This window comes from Amia ocellicauda, assembly GCF_036373705.1.
Source record: "Amia ocellicauda isolate fAmiCal2 chromosome 11 unlocalized genomic scaffold, fAmiCal2.hap1 SUPER_11_unloc_3, whole genome shotgun sequence".
NCBI classification, from domain to species: Eukaryota; Metazoa; Chordata; class Actinopteri; order Amiiformes; family Amiidae; genus Amia; species Amia ocellicauda.
In genome coordinates, this window is record NW_027102661.1 from 391,013 (window position 1) to 405,753 (window position 14,741).

At 43.3% G+C, this 14,741-nt stretch overlaps 3 non-coding genes across 3 annotated transcripts; all 3 read right to left on the minus strand.

The window, feature by feature from the left end:
* Positions 1–675: 675 nt before the first annotated feature.
* trnav-cac (transfer RNA valine (anticodon CAC)) lies at positions 676–748 on the minus strand. Its single transcript has one exon. It is a non-coding gene; the product is annotated as a tRNA-Val (tRNA).
* A 12,976-nt stretch (positions 749–13,724) lies between these two features.
* Positions 13,725–13,797, minus strand: trnav-aac (transfer RNA valine (anticodon AAC)). The gene has a single exon. It is a non-coding gene; the product is annotated as a tRNA-Val (tRNA).
* Positions 13,798–14,668: 871 nt separating this feature from the next.
* On the minus strand, positions 14,669–14,741 carry trnav-cac (transfer RNA valine (anticodon CAC)). The gene has a single exon. It is a non-coding gene; the product is annotated as a tRNA-Val (tRNA).

Below are 14,741 nucleotides of genomic sequence, written 5' to 3' on the forward strand. Positions count from 1 at the left end.
CAACAGAACTTGTTGAATTTTATAAAATGATTGGGCGAGAGAGAGAGAAAGACAGACAGAGACAGTGTGAATATGATAAACGCACAATTCAAAATTGGCATTGTTAAGACCTGGGACCATTACAGACAACAGAACTTGTTGATCTTATAACGGTTTAGATTTACTAAACCATTACATGTATATTTAAAAAAGACCCCCAACCACTACAGGAAGAGCCGACCCATTCACACTCTACAGTTGACCAACAAGAACAACAAGAACAACAGGTTATGGGCGGCCTTGTTGTTCAGGGTTTTATGGGTGTACACTTTCTGACGGATATGACGTAGGAATAATTAAGGAAATAACTCTACCTAAAATCACGCCCCCCAATTATGACGTAGGAATATTAATAAGCTTAGGGCATACGTCATAACAAAATAGGCCGCGCCCAAAAAACCCAACTATCTACTCATAAGAGTAACAGCAATGTCGCCGATCCTGCTACGGTCGTATTGTAACAGCAACAACATGTATCGATTTTAAAAGTGTCAGTTCCAGCGCCTCGCAAAGCTACCCTTCTGTGATCGTTTGTTCTCTAGGTCAGGCTTTCTTGACACTCCGAGGAAGAGAAAACGATGGCCGGCCGCGTTACAGGGACAGGTAACACAGCACTAGCACACGTGCACCGCGGGTTGTTTCCGCCCGGTTTCGAACCAGGGACCTTTCGCGTGTGAGGCGAACGTGATAGCCACTACACTACGGAAACCAACCTGTCCTGGTGTTTCGAATGGCTCCCATCGAAGCAGGCTGGTAAAACGCGCACAGGCGTTTCCCTTGGGCCAGCCTGTGAGATAAAGGTTTCTAATTTCACTGACCTATTTTGCAATGCTCAAGGGCACATCAGGACACTTTGGAAACTCTTTCAAAGGCAGGACGCCCTGCGCTCTGACAGTGCCTGCACTTAGCCCAACAAGGTGATGCTGAATGGCTTGTTCAAACGGCTGGTGGTCTTCCTTCACCACCAGACTATCAGAGCTATACTGCGCCTTCAACTACATAAGAGTAACAGCAATGTCGCCGATCCTGCTACGGTCGTATTGTAACAGCAACAACATGTATCGATTTTAAAAGTGTCAGTTCCAGCGCCTCGCAAAGCTACCCTTCTTCGATCATTAGTTCTCAAGGTCAGGATTTCTTGCCACTCCGAGGAAGAGAAAACGACGGCCGGCCTTGGGGCAGAGAGATGAGGACGGGTAACACGGCACTGGCATACGTGCACCGCGGGTTGTTTCCACCCAGTTTCGAACCGGGGACCTGTCGCGTGTGAGGCGAACGTGATAGCCACTACACTACGGAAACCGACCTGTCCTGGCGTTTCGAATGGCTCCCATCGAAGCAGGCTGGTAAAACGCGCACAGGCGTTTCCCGTGGGCCAGCCTGTGAGATAAAGGTTTCTATTTTCACTGACCTATTTTGCATTGCTCAAGGGCAAGAGGATCCAGAAAAACAGGTTACTGAAATGATGTTTGACGCCGTGGACTGGCCGTTCTTGAAAGAGGTCATAAACTGTATAAATGATGGTTTTGACATCTTGACCAAATGTTCGCAACTGGATTTGGTTAGAAGGAGAATATGCTGGATTATGGATTATATATCCCCCTTGAATGACGACGACGATGATAAAACAGACGACGTGTGGGGTTTTGGAGGGGGGTCTGACGGCTCAGGGGCTACTCTCTTCTAAGAGGGCGGTGTGTCATGACGTAGTGAAGAGATAGGATAAAAGGCGCAACAATTCATTCATGGTTTAAAATTAAAGAGAATGTCTTACCCGAAAGCTGCGGACGTCGACAGGATCTACAGGCCTCTTCAAACCCGGGATCACCCCTGGTTCTATTCCCCAGATTTTGTATACACTCTGGAACCCTTTGACTGCGGTTACTCTCCAAGACCTCAGACCCCGGTCCCTCAGGACGAAACAACATGCGGTGCGATGGATGTCCAAATGAGTCTCGGGGATCCCCAGCCTCTGGAGCTCATGGAGGGCCTCGATTTTGCCGAACTGTCTACCGTCTGTGCGTCTCAGGAGGGGGTCAGTCCAATGGATGTAGAAACACCCCACAAACCACCAGGCGAACCAATGAGCATCGGACAGTCCCGGGGGCGTGATGAAGACGAAGGATTTATGCCCGGGGTATGTGACCAAGTAAGCAGAGTGGTTAAAAGCACCCTGGTGTATATTCTGAGTGCTCTCATCGACCGAGCTCTGAAAGAAGTCTGTCGGGGGTGTGAAGTGAATCACCCCAGTCAGTTGAGACACAGTTGTTTGTTTGAACCAGACCGTTACTATTTCCTGTTCTATTTCAACGTGTTTTACAGAAGACTGAACAAACCGTGGCTGAAACCGGCACTAATCAAGGCGCTCTCTTACTCCCACATACATGTCACTGCGGGACAAGTCCAGAAAATCATAGATGAGATTTTGCTGGAGCTGAAAAAGGAGCCGTTTATAATAGAGAAACTTGGGCAGCTGCTCAATGACCTGGATGAGCCGAGTAGAAAAACCGCTGGCAAGCTAAAAGCTTATTTCTTCCGTAAAGAAGTTAAAGCTGGGGACAGCGACGAAGAATTCGACATCTACCCCACTGATTCAGACTCTGACCTGAACTAAGGGACTTTGAACATGGGGAATGTTCTGGACTGCTTCTGCAACTGGTTCTGTCATCAACACTCTGCAGCTAACCTGAGAGCGCTATTACACCATGTGCTTGACAGAAAAGTAGCCAACGCGAGCCTTTTCTCTACAGATTTAACCATCGATGAGGATCAACTTTCAAACCTGGAAAAGTTAATGGCTGCTGTAACAAAGATCGGGGGGTACGAACACTGGGATGAAGCGCTCAAGGGGGCCAAGAATGATATTAGGCCATTTCATCAACATCTGTATGACCTTTTACTGAGCATGTTTAATACACCTCTGTTTAATTTTAAAATAGGTCATATTGTTGTTTTATTTACATATGTAACTGAGGTGTGTGCCTACAAGATAAAGAAACAGGTATATTTGTTGATATAGATCAAGTAACCAATCATCTGATTTCTTTTTGTCTGGACCGTAGAAAAAATTGTTGTGTATGTTATACTTTTCTCAAATGTCTAAAAAGGGGTATCTGCTCTCCTGAAGTTGAATAAAAAACCTTGTATAAAAACTTTGCGCATAGTTTGGGTCTGTGTGGTTATTTGACAGAATGACTCGGCAAGCTCCCCAAATGCAGGAACTATACTACAACCCAGCCAAGATTGGGGGTTTGGCGGGTAAGAAGGGTTTTCAAAGAGGACTCGCTGAGGCCGGAGTGAAGGTTAATGATGTGGTTGTTTCAGAATGGTTACGGGAACAAGACGCCTATACCTTACATAAACCTCTCAGGATTAACTTTAAAAGAAACCGCGTATATGCAACTGACATAGACTCACAATGGCAAATGGATCTAGTCGATATGTCAAATTTATCAAAACATAACAATGGTCACAAATTGATGTTGATGTGTATCGATGTTTAATCAAAATATGCCTGGGCTCGAATTCTACATAATAAAACAGGTTGAGCGGTGACGAGGGTCTTTGAGGATATATTGTCCCAGGGTCGATGTCCTAAAAAACTGCAGACTGATTAAGGAAAAGAGTTTCTCAACAGAGAATTTCAGAATCTACTGAAGAGACACAAAGTACATAATTTCACCACCGGAAATGAGCTTAAAGCATCGGTAGTGGAGAGGTTTAACCGCACCATAAAGACCAAAATGTGGAGATATTTTACAGCGGTCAACACGTTCAAGTATTTTGATAAAGTTCAGGATTTTATTGATGCTTACAACCAAGGGTATCACACCAGTATTAAAATGAAGTCTATAGATGTTGATCAAAGTAATTCTTTTCAGGTCTATACAAAATTATACGGACCATTTATTAAGAAGGGAAAAACTACTTATAAGTTCAACATCGGTGATGTGGTTCGCGTTTCAAAGCTAAGGAGTACTTTTGCCAAAGGTTATGAACAAACATTTTCTGACGAATATTTTACAGTTACCGAACAGTTGGCTAGAGCCCCCCCGTGTACCGGTTAAAAGACTATGACGGGGAGGATATAGAAGGAACGTTTTACGAAGCCGAGTTACAAAAAATTATTGTGGGTAAAGACAGTGTATACAGAGTTGAAAAGATATTAGCTGAAAAAACCCAGAACCGGAAAAAATATGTGTTGGTGAAATGGCTTGGATGGCCTGAAAAGTTCAATAGTTGGGTCCCGGAACAACATGTTTGCGATATTCAATCCTTATAACAACATGCCCGCGGGTGTGTTGGGGGCATTACTCTCGATACTCAAGATGGAATCAGGAGGCTTCTATGTGACTCTACCCAGTAACGCCTCTCTCGATATATACCCTAAAAATGAAATATCCAGTTACACGGTACAATTTGGAAAATCTATAGATCTAAGAGGGTCGTGGGAAGTGGGGTTGGCGGAAATACAGTATCCTTACACTTGGGCTGTTTTACAAGATAAGGATGCCACCTTCGCCATTTTTGATGATGTTAAAAAGAGTCAATGGACATTCACAATACAAGGAGGTTATTATGACAATGTAGATAAAATATTAGATGAGATGCATAAACAGTTCTCAGAAGGCACCCCCAACATCAAGCTATATTACAACCCTATTAAAAACAGAGTGTACAAGGTGTCAAAACCAGGTATTAGCATTCAAACCAGCGGCCAACTGGGGCGTATATTAGGGTTCTATTCTGACACAGAGAGCAGGTTCTCAGAAGTGGTGGGGCGGCTTTTACACTCTTTATGTGTATACGGATATCATAACCCACCAGAGGGTCGGGGATAGTTATGTCCCCCTTTTGAGAAATGTACTTATTAAAGGTAAAAGCAATGACATGGTCACAATTACTTATGACAAGCCACACTACGTACCAGTCTCAAAGACCCACTTTGACAACATCACGATCGAAGTCAAATCGGATCAGAATATCAACGTACCCTTCCGCTTCGGTAAAGTTAAGTTGTCAAACTACATTTTCGACCCCTGAAACAGTGTGTACATTATTAAAATGGCTACCTCGAGGGGTTATGTAGATCCTAGCGCCAATGTGGATTATTACAAGATGCAAGATGGAACGGCTTGCCCGGTTTTGTAGGAGCCCCCACAATGTATGGCGCCGGTCTAGGAGGACTCTTTCGTGGTCTCTTTAGAATGGCCGTACCCCTGCTTAAGAGAGGCTTTGCTATAGCCAGACCCCACTTGAAATCAGCGGCTAAAAATATTGTTAGTGACGTGTTCACCAATGTTATGAACCGGGCAGCTAGCCATGAGCATCAGGAGGGTTCGGGTCTCATGGTAATGGCGAGGAGGGGGGGTAAAAGAAGAAACAGCATGTGTCCACCAGGGCGACGAAGATCCGTGGCTAACAAAAAACGAAGAATCTCTCATTCTCCAACATATCGTGGAAACACTCGGAGAAGGAAGCAGCACAAGAAAAAACCTGCAAAAAGAAAGTCTCAAAGAAAGAAAAATAGAGCCTCAGGATATATCTTTTAAACATGTCTTTTGTCCACAGTCTATTGGAAGAATGCGTCAAATCAGAACTGGATCTGTTTACAGTTCCATACACTCAAACGAGTATAGATAAGAGCATATATGTAGAGATTCCCCCTCTTTCTGCAATTTCAGACATGGCCCCTCTGGAGTTTTTTATAGCTGGCAATGGCGAGGATTATAATGATTTGAATAACACATTTATTTTAATGAACTGTAAAGTGACTAATGAGGATGGCGATGCAATCGAGAAGACGGCCAACGCTGGGGTCATCAATTACCCGGTGGCCACCATGTTTTCACAGGTGGATGTGACCCTGGGAGATCGGCTCATTAGTCAAAGCAGCAATACTTACCCCTATAGAGCCATGATGGAGTGTAAACTTAATTATAGTGAGGAGACCCTAAGCAAACAGTTCAGCCCCGGCCTTTTCTTCAAAGACAACCCGGAAGCTATGGACGACAAGGATCCAGAGGGACTCAATAAGGGTTTGCAAAAAAGAACGGCCTCTTCAACAGAAGGGAGGACCTTTGAGCTAATGGGGCATATCAATGCAGACATATTTTTCCAAGAAAAACTCATGCTCAACGGGGTAGACATTAAAATTAAAATGATCCGTAGTAAAAGTGCTTTTTATCTGATGACCCCTGATACTGAAAAATATAAACTGACCATATTATCGGCCTCGCTGTTTGTGAAAAAAGTGTCCGTCTCCCCGGCGGTTAAACTAGGACACGCGCAGGCGTTAAGTACCCGATCGAAAGAGTCTATATGACTGCAGGGACACGGGTGATGAACCAGGAAAATCTGTTTCTAGGACAGCTCCCAAAACAGGTTATTATAGGTCTCGTGGATAATGATGCATTTACCGGGGTTTACAACAAGAACCCCTTTAACTTTAAACATTATAACGCGGAATTTATAGCGTTGTACGTCGATGGTGTGCAGGTTCCATCCAGACCTTTTCAACCTGACTTTGAAAACGGCAATGCGGTTCGTGAATATTACAGTCTAGTACTGGCTACGGGTCGCCATCTCAAGGATCAAACTCTGCTGATCGATCGCCGGGAATACTGCAGCGGTTACACCCTGTACGGTTTCAACCTGACCCCTGATGAAGAGTGTGGACAACATTTTTCACTGATGAAGACGGGCAATATGCGTTTGGAGATGCGTTTCAAGCAGCCTCTACCACGCACTGTAAATATGGTCGTGTATGCTGTGTTTGACAACATTATTGAGGTGAATCAGAGGAGAAACGTTCTGTATGATTATTATTAAAATGAACACCAGAGAGCTCAACCACATCATGAATGCCCTGGCCGGCTCACGGAAACTGTTTCAAGGAGTCAACGCCTGCGATCAGCTGCCTAAATTTAAGATCAAGAATTTACCTGCAATGTACATAATCAACACACACCCTAAAAACATGCCCGGAGAACATTGGCTGGCTATTTATCTAAGGGAGGACCACCGTGGTGAATTTTTTGATTCCTATGCAAACCCCCCGGATTTCAGACCTTTCCCTCGGAAGATCAATAACTTTCTGCTCAACAACTGTCAAGAAACCATTTACAGCGGTCGTCAAGTACAAAGTCTTCAGACCTTCACTTGTGGTCAACACTGTGTGTTTTTCTTATATCATAGATCTAAAGGAAGGTCATACCCCGATATTATGGCCTTGTACAGTGAGGATTTAGGCCAAAATGATAAAAAAGTGGCAGAGTTTGTCAGTACACTGTGGACCCCCCCTTATAACACAATGACTTACGACCCTAGCCAGCCAGGTATACAGATGGGGTGTTCTTGTGAGGATTTTAAAAGATGTCATGCGTGTTAAGGTGAAAAAATAATGAAAACAGCCTTTGAATCATTAGTTTTGTTTTTATTCAAAACAATTCTAATACAAAGCAGGGGTTATGTTATAAATAAATGTACAACATTTGAAAATAAAAAAAATAAAATAAAAAATTCTTTGTCGGGTCATTATTTACAGGGGAGACAAATAAAAACATGAGATTAATAAGCTTCCCAACGATGGATAGATCCTGAGGATCGTCGCTCAGCACGGTCAGAGTAATGAGATATCGGAGTCAGATCAGGCTCCACCTCTTTACACAGATGGATTTTTTGTCGCGTTTCCTGGTTAGGAACTGTGGATTGGGGCATGTTCAGACAGGCCATCGCCTGTAGGAAAGCATTCCAGCCTACAGGTCGGCGACTATCGGGTACCTTATTAGTGCTAGTGACACTCTTCAACAAATCAAACGTGTGAACCTTTGATCAGTTGTCCTTTAAAAACAAATTCACCCTGTTCATTCCAAGCCGTTACCCGCGGTTTCTGAACCATTTTGTGCAGGATATATTGTGCATGTCTTTTGCTTCTGGCCGGCATGTTTCTCAAAACATCCGTTACAACATCTCCCTCTGAACTCTCAACAGGTTCGGTCACCGCAACATCTTTATCAACCGTACCCCCCGCATCAGCCCCAGAACCATTTTCTTGAGAGGCCATGGTTAAAGTTAAAATGTTTTGATCTTTTTCACCCTGTCTAACCAGACGGAGGTAGCGCTGTAACGTGTTGGTATACAACTGGGCTTTGGAATACTGATTTAAATCGGCCCTGGCCTGTATAGCATTCATTTCAGAGTCCAGGTTGTTTTCGGCCGTTTGTCTAATGGGCTCTGGCCCGACAACATTTTTTCTCAGTTTCTCAAGCTGCTCCTGAGGGATCAAAAACATTTTCTGAGCATATTCCATTATTAACCCACTCTGGAAGCTAGAAGACTGGTTAGGAAAGGCACGGCTATGCTCAACAGCGGTCCTATAAAACCCCCGGTTTGATTAATCTTCTTTCTTTTTCTTTTAATAGAATACTTCTTATTAGCGATGATCTTGATAACCGCTTTTTGTTTTTTGAGTTTAGAATGTTGAGAAGGGGTTAGGGGTATATTACCGCGTAAGATGTTAAAAGCTATTTCAAACAGGGTCTCGATCAAATCCGAGGGGGCCCCTGCCAGCACAGCTTTCCTATGGCGCGGGCTCCCATCAAATAACATTTGCAAAAGTGGCAGATTTCTTTTAATCCGAACAGACATTCTTATTTATTTCCTTTTCTTTAGCACATACACTGCCGGCCAATCGGGCGGGCACAAACCTGTTCTGAGGCGAAAGTCTTCTGGGGTTTGTGCTTTTAAGTCTGCAATCAAGTACCCGTAGGGTTTTTTGGTGGCATCCTCAAATGCCTCCAAAAAGAACTTGGTCTGGTTAGGGTACATTTGACGAGCCAAGACGGTGACTTGTAGTTTATCTCTGGGGTTTTTAAAAAGAATTATATAATTGGCATTTAAATTAATAGTGCGGCTTTTTTTACCTTGAAAAAATAGATTTTGAACTAAATAAAGAATACTTAAATTCCTATGATGAGTGTACTTTGTGAAAGCTTTTTCCACTTCACTGTTGTCACCGGCCTGCTCCATCAGGTCATCAAGGATCACTAGATTAGTTTGACCGGGCGGGAACAAGTCATCGTCACACAACGAGGCGGGGAGACCTTGCACAAATTTCAGATTATTTTTTTTCGAAGCCAAATCATCGTAGAGAGGTTGCCAGCAAGAGTAACACCACACTATGTTGTCAAGAGCTTGGGACTTGGTTGCGTCCACATCTTCTATGATGTTCTTTATAAGATAGCTCTTCCCCGAATTGGAGGGACCAGCTATAATACAGGAGAAAGGGTGTTGAAGTCTGTTATCAAAACCACCGCTAATATCCATAAGGCAGAGTGGTATAATCAGTCTTCAACACTCTTTTATTGTACACCACCCTGAACCGTTTGTTTAGTGATCTATTTTCCAACGTGTACCCCTTTTTATTGCGATAGATCTGATTTCCGGCTGTAATAATCTCACGAGGAGGCGCGTCTTTCTCGGTTACAAAACTTTCTACCAGGGTCTTCAGAGACTTGATGTTAATGAGCTTGTTGTTACAATGGTTCAGAGTGAAACCCTTAACTTTCATACAGGTCTTACCCGCAGCCGTTCTGTATGCGTCTTAGGACCCCCTGAAACAAACTCCACTATGTGGTCCTGAGGATCTAGTTCGCTCGTTAACTCCCCAAGGTAGTCCCCGAGGGGAGGGACCCAATCCCCTGGCCTGGTGACAAAGATTACAGAGTCAGTATCATGATAGAGCGTGCGTTCCTGCAACTGATCCATTAAGTTGTACAGTTCAAGCCGGGCGTAAGCCGTGGTAAAAACCGCTATGAAAACATTAACGTTCCCCTGTTTGGTGGGGAAATCTTTAGGGGCCCTCCACTGGACCTGTGCCACGTGGTCATTTAAGAATTGAAAGTGTGATACTGCATGTTGTTTGGAAAACATAAATTCTATAAACTGTTCAGGGGTTTTAATCAAGGTTGTGTTTAGACGGTAATTTCTTTCCCCAAACTTACCCCACAGACTGTTTAAAATCAGTTTGGACATTTGTCTCTTGGCGGGGTTTACAGTTATGTTCCTGCAACTTGGTGATGTCTGAAAAGGCAACCATCTGTTGAGAGTTTAAGCCGGCCCTCTGATGAAGCATTAAAGCCTCTTGCAGAGCTTGGGGTTCAGGCATGTCGGGGGTGAGTAGTTTTATTAAACTGTAAGCAAAACAGAGCTTATTGTCCCCACTGGAACTCACCACTAATTGCCTGAGCTTGGTCCTAATTATGTCGTTCTTCAAGCATTTCGACAGTCTTCTAAGCGCCCCACCCTCAGGGTTACGAACCACATTCATTACCAGAGACAGACTTTCATCAGCTAAGATGGCTGCGTTTCTTTGCAATAACGCTTCGATTTTAGCCAGACATCTAAATTATCTCCACTCAGCATTACAGATAGGTTGCTAAACAAATCATCCCCTCTGAGTTCTAACTGTACAACATCTCGAGGTCTGACCCTTTCAGCAACCTGTTCAAGCATTTTCTGCAAGGCCTCGTGTATGTTGACAAATATTTCTGCATAATTGTCACAATTTAAAAGTTCTGCAAAATTAAAACGCTGAATCATTTCAAAATTGTTATAGGCCGGTCTATCTATAATCACGGGATCACTGGTACTCTTGGACACATCATCATTTTGAACAAAGCCTTCACCCCCTACATTCTCACAGAGCATGTCCTCCACAGCCTTATCAGTCTCAGAACCCTCCACATTCCGAACACCCCCACTGCTGACATCTACAAAACCCCCTTTTTGAGGAGGCTCATTGAAAGCCTGTAAAAGTCCTTCAAAGATATCCAACCGGTTAATGTCAAGACCCTCCTCTATAGTGATGGCTGCTTCTGCCGCCATCCTGTGTTCTAATTGTTTCAAATCATTTATAATAGGGGCAGAATTTGGTCGGGGTAGCTCCTCCAAAGACTCCACCATTTCAAACAAATCGGGGTGAACTAGGGGGTGAACCTCTATAAGCGCTACCGATGGGAGGTGGTTATTTAGATCATTGACCATCTGTAACAGGTCGGGGTTCACCGGTAAGTCTGTTAATTCACATTCTATCGGTGGTAATTGGGGGTTATTTAAATCATTTATCATTTGTAATAGTTCCAGGTTCATTGGGACATCAGAGGAGTTCACAACAGGGCCGGGGATGTTCTCTCGGGAAGGTCTTTTTGGGGCCCTAGCTTGTTCATAATCCTTTAGTTTGTGAGTTCTTTTACCAAGTCAGGACATTTTTTAATTTATTTTTTATTTTTCCAACAACCCACAAGAGTAAGGCGTTTTGTGTCTATTAAAACATTAAATACGGTACAATTCGTTAGTAAGGGTATTAATAAGGGTGTTTTGGCTCTCTATCACCAGGTTTTGCCCCACTAACACAAGTCTTTGATTTTGTAACAAAGTATGTAGCAACTCATGCCGACCTTCAGGAAGTAGCTCCGGGGGCTTTAGCTTTTTTAGACCTTTGATAATAGCCTTAGACATTCACTACAACGCCTTATTATTTACAGACAATATATTTATTAGGACTTGATAATAAATTTAAAACAGAGAAGCCGCTGTAAATAAACTGTTTCTTAAATGTTTCTTTAAAAACTGTAATATTGTTAATAAAACACACACACACACAACAACATTTCATTTTTAAACGAACCTTCCAAGTGTAAACGCTTCCTGATCCCGGGACTTCCTGTTTCACAAACGTTTTCACGATCTGTTTAAATATTAAATACAATGCACACCTTCAAGCCTTTTCCTACAACCACTTTAAAACAGAAGTATAATAGCGGGAGATAAGCCAAACAACTTACTAAACCCTTTCGGACGGCTTTACTTCCTAACCAGACGGTACGGCAATCGGTCATTTCTAAACACGTTCCCCAGAAACAAGCATAGACCTGTCCGGACTTCTAAAGATCTTTCCCAGAACCCCCCGCCCTACAGGAAACGGTCACCCATCGCTTAAATATTAGCCCTCAATGGGCAAACAAAGCCCTTTTAAAAACATTAAAGTTTGAAAGATCTTACTTACCTCCACAGGATAATCGTTTCTTATGTTTTTCGGCTGGTTTAGCTTTTTGCACCGCTGTGAAGGTAAGAGACATGTTTAACCTTTAACCACACCGCTTTATAAAAAGCTTTAACCTCTTACAGGCTGCAGATATATACTCACAGCTATCAGATACCGGGGCTGACGGCCTTTCAGATTCTTGAAAGGTTACGGTTCTCGAAGGTAAAACGAAACAAGCCCTCGATGTGGAAGGCCTTTCGTTGTCTCGAACCACGTTTCTTAATACTGTTAGACAGGATAATTTTTTAAAATTAACAAAACTGGACTCAAACATCTTACAGAAACGTTATACAAACAAACAGGGGTTTAGTTCTTACCCGGTCGGCAGACAGCCTGTCTAGGGACAACCACTTCTCTTGGTCGATCCTCGGAGACATTAATCACAGGCCTTTCGATAGTTTCTGTGTAATTAAAGAGACCGGCATTAATATATATTAAAACGTTTTCATAACTCTAATGAGCCGCTTCAAACCACACACACCCATGCATAAGAACCCATGAGCGCAAACACAAAAATCTTACCGTCGTTGTTCCAGATGATCTCCTCAGCGTTGGGAATTAACTCCTGTTGACTGGCTGAAAAATTATTTTACAGAACTTAAAACAGATGTTATAGCCTTATTTACAATACATGCACACAACACGCTCTGAGTCAATGAAAAGAATCTGAAGACTTGCCTAAAAACTCGTTTAAATCGAATCGCTGATGTTGTTTCCGGACATTGTTGATCTTTAGTCTTAAATCGAAAGGTCAGTATGAGTCTGTCGAGCTGAAGACCAGACCTTCATACTTATACTGATGGCCACATGCCGGATCTGCTTGTAAGGCATTGTTCTGGTCTGGTCTTTGTGCCGCCCTGTTACCAATTAACATATCAAAACCAACCAATAAAATGACACTGCATCAAATTTCAAATAGAAACCAAGATGGAGACGATCTCTCTCCTCTCTACTCTAAACTTTTATTAGAACCTTTTGGTCTCTCAAAAAAAAAATTTTAAACATCAAGACCTATAGTCAACAACCACTAAGAATATTTCAGGCCTTTATAAGCACTAAAAAACAACCTGAGCCTAGAAAATAACTATAAAGATCAAAAATAACTAGCGCTTTTACAGTGATTTTTTTTTTTTTTTTATAGCGATGCTTTGTTTGGTATTAAACAAGTCACAAACTACTCAGAACAGCGTTTATCCCCGCAAAAGATATATTTGGGTTTATTTTACAAAGCTTATAAATTATATAGGTTAAAAGTATTCTGAATGTTTTGATATCACACGCCATACCAACTGTTGTCTTCTACACCTTACGGTAGCAACAAATCTAACTACTGCTTTACTTTAACAATAATAATGACGGCGACCACGATGACAACAAGAACAACAACAACAACATCATCATCATCATCATCATCAGATTTTAATTAAAAGTGGCTACACCAGCGTTTACAATTTCAACCTGTCGACGGACGGACGCTCTGAGTGCATCGATTGCGGGCACTCCAATGAAGAAAAGACACCCACCGCCTCCGGGGAACCACGAGGGCAAGAATGACGAAAAGGGCCAGCCCACAGTAGGCTGTTTCCGCCTGGTTTCGAACCGAGGACCTTTCGCGCGTTAGGCAAACGTGATAACCGCTACACTACGGAAACTGACACCGCTGCCTCTTGCTTCAAATGGTTACTGTTAAAGCCTGCTGGTAAAACGGGATCAGATGTTTCAGGTCGGCTAGGCTGTGAGATGGCGTCTGAAGTGCGGCGAAAGGATGCCATTTTCACTGACCTGTTTGGCATTGCTAAAGGGCACATCAGGACACTTCGGAAACTCTTTTAAAGGCAGGACGCCCTGCGCTCTGACAGTGCCTGCACTTAACCCAACAAGGTGATGCTGAATGGCTTGTTCAAACGTCTGGTGGTCTTCCTTCACCACCAGACTATCAGAGCTATTGTGCCTTCTACACCTTACGGTAGCAACAAATCTAACTACTGCTTTACTTTAACATTAATAATGACGGCGACTACGACGACAACAAGAATAACAACAACAACATCATCATCATCAGATTTTAATTAAAAGTGGCTACACCAGCGTTTACAATTTCAACCTGTCGATGGACGAACGCTCTGAGTGCACCGATTTCGGGACACTTCGGAAACTCTTTCAAAGGCAGGACGACCTGCGCTCTGACAGTGCCTGCGTTTAGCCCTACAAGGTGATGCTGAATGGCTTGTTCAAACGGCTGGTGGTCTTCCGTCACCACCAGACTATCAGAGCTATACTGCGCCTTCAACTACATAAGAGTAACAGCAATGTCGCCGATCCTGCTACGGTCGTATTGTAACGCAACAACATGTATCGATTTTAAAAGTGTCAGTTCCAGTGCCTCGCAAAGCTACCCTTCTGCGATCGTTTGTTCTCAAGGTCAGGATTTCTTGCCACTCCGAGGAAGAGTAAACGACGGCCGGCCTTGGGGCAGAGAGATGGCGACGGGTAACACGGCACTGGCACGCGTGCACCGCGGGTTGTTTCCGCCCGGTTTCGAACCAGGGACCTTTCGCGTGTGAGGCGAACGTGATAGCCACTACACTACGGAAAC